Genomic DNA, 2917 nt, shown 5'->3' on the forward strand with positions numbered 1-2917 from the left:
AACTCACTTCTCACAGCATTCTGATGAGATGGGAACTTATTATTGTCCCTATTTTCCAGATGAGGAAACCGGCTCAGAGAGGTTAAGGAATTTCCTCAAGTCTACACAGCTAGGAAGAGACGACGTGGGAATAAACCCATCCTTTTTACCACCAAGGGTGTTCAGTAAATATTTGTGGACTGGGGCGCCTGGGGGGCTCAGTCATAAGCGCCTGACTTCGGCTCAGTTTCGTTGAGTTTGAGCCCCACATCAGGCTCTGTGCTGACAGCTCAGAGCCTGGAGTCTGCTTGGGATCCTCTCTCCCTCTCCCTCTGCCCCTCCCCTGCTTGCACGCGTGCTTGGGCTCTCTCTCAAAATAAAGTTTAAAAACTTTTAATATTAAGATATTTTATAATATTAAAAATATTTTAAAATATTAAAACAATATTAAGAAAATATTTTAAAAATTAAAAAATATTTTTGGGGCATCTGGGCGGCTCGGTTGTGTCCGACTTCAGCTCAGGTCATGATCTCATGGTTCGTGGGTTCGAGCCCCGCGTCGGGCTCTGGGCTGACAGCGCGGAGCCCGGAGCCTGCTTCGGATTCTGTGTCTCCCTCTCTCTCTGCCCCTCTCCCACTCCTTCTCTGTCTCTCATAAGTAAATGTTAAAAAAGTAATAAAATAAGAATCAGGGTTGAATCCTGAATATAAATGCATTTGTGTACCTTTGTCCTCCTCCCTTGGGGTAGGGGAAATGAGAGATGCCAGAAGGTACTGGGCTTTCTCATATGGCACGGAGATTGGGGGGGGGGGGGGCAGGCAGGCATGCCTGGGGAGGGATGCCACGGCATGTTAAGCACCGGACTGATCTTCGGGGGTCCCCAGTTAAAGCAACCAGGTTTAATGATTTGCTGGAAGGATGCCCAGAACTCAGCAAGACTCTCGTACCCATGGTTGCCATCTGTTCGGAGAAATGAGAGAGTTAACATCAGCCAAGGTAAAAGGTGCACAGAGAGACGCCAGGCGTGAGCTTCTAATTGTCTCTCCCAGCGGAGGAGCCAGTGCGTATGTCCACGAGTGGGTGCCGACCAGGGAAGTTCATCTGAGCCTTAGCGCCCAGGGTTTTTATTTTGTGCCTGACCTTCGTCTCCAGCCCCTCCGGAGGTCACGCTGCTACTGAGTGGGCCGAGGCCCCAGGTAAACAAAAACAGTCTTGTTCAGGCCAGATAGACCGAGGGCTTAAAGGTTTTACTTCCTAGGGACCAAGGACGGGGGCTAAACCTTCCTTTGCAATGTGTAGGGTAGACACCCCAGGCCTACTGAGTTAAGCCTGAGCTGCCCAAGAACAGAGCTAGGTTTAGAAGCCAGTTTTCGGGGACGCCTGGGTGGCTCAGTCAGCTAAGCGTCCAACTTTGGCTCAGGTCCTGATCTCCCGGTTCGTGGGTTCGAGCCCCGCGGCGGGCTCTGTGCTGACAGCTCGGGGCCTGGAGCCTGCTTCGGATTCTGGGTCTCTCTCTCTCCCCCCCCCCCCCCCCGCTCAAGTTCTGTCCCTCTCTCTCTCTCTCAAAAATAATAAACATTAAAAAAAAATAGGAAAAAAAAAAGCACCCAGTTTTCTGCTCTTCTCACTCAGGCCCACTCCTCTCCAGCCCCCTGCCTGTGCGAACAGAAGTGATTTCCGAAGTCGAATTCGAACCCACGCCAACACCTCAAACATCCTTTTCCTTGTCCACCACCCTCGACGGCTGTGGTGGCCCCGGATTCACTCGGCACTCCCCGGGGCAGCCTGTGAGATGCTCGGCTCCCACAAGGGGTTCCGATGCGTGAATATTCCGAGGTTAAGTCATTTATAGGCTCATGCACCCCTCTGTGGACCTCAGCGCCCTCAGCCGTCATATCCTGAGTACCTCCAGTCACCGCTGTGCCGGGCCCTGGAATTTCAAAGACGACTACGTAGGGTGCCCGCCAGCGAACATTCTATCAAGGTCTATCGTCTTCTCTCATCCAAGAACAGGGCCTGCTGTTGTCACTCTCGTCTGTTTAACCCCCCCCCCCCCCCCGGTGAAGTTCTGATACCAGGCTCCAACACCGATGAATCTTCAAACCCGTGGGTTGTTTCTACCCTTCCCGCCGGGATGAATAACCTGCGACCATTCCCGCGCAAGTTTTTGTTCCCATACCTGTGCTCGTCCTTTTGGGCGTGTGCCCAGGAGTGGAATCGCTGGGTCCTGTGGTAGTTCCGTGTGTAACTTCTTGGGGGAGGATGGGCTTTGAAGGCAGAGGCTTTGCCGAGAAGAGAAAATGTGATGCATCAAAGCCGATTCCAGAACTTTCGAGCCAAGCCATTGGGTGAACGCGCGACAGCGCCCGCCGCAGAGATGGGCACACTGCTGGCAGGAGGTGGGGAACAGATAGCAGACTTTGGGACACGTTTGGAACCAATGAGCCAGGTCCCGGAGTTGCATATAACTGAGTCTGTCGGCCTCTGCCCACGCGGTCCACGGGGGAGACAGACGTTAAACAAACAAATCATTACGCAGCGGATCAGGACGGTGACAAGTGCTACGAAGGGGAAACTGAGGGCCCATGACAGGGTGTACCTGGAGAATCTGGTCGGGCCTGAGGGTTAAGAAAGCTTTTCTTGGGGCGCCCGGGGGGCTCAGTCGGTTGAGCGTCCAACTGCGGCTCAGAGCGTGGTCTCACAGTCCATGAGTTCGAGCCCCGCGTCGGGCTCTGTGCTCACAGCTCGGAGCCTGGGACCTGCTTCGGATTCTGTGTCTCCCGCTTGCTCTCTGGGCCCCACCCCCACCCCCACTGCTCATGCTCTGTCTCTCAAAAAATAAGATGTCAAAAAAAGAAACAAAGAAAGGTTTGCTCAGCGAGGGGTATTTGAGTTGAGGTGTAAAAGGCGAAGGGCGTTCACTCGTGTTCGGATTAT

Source organism: Panthera pardus, unplaced genomic scaffold (assembly GCF_024362965.1).
Source record: "Panthera pardus isolate Hobbes unplaced genomic scaffold, ASM2436296v1 HiC_scaffold_18, whole genome shotgun sequence".
Taxonomy (NCBI): Eukaryota; Metazoa; Chordata; class Mammalia; order Carnivora; family Felidae; genus Panthera; species Panthera pardus.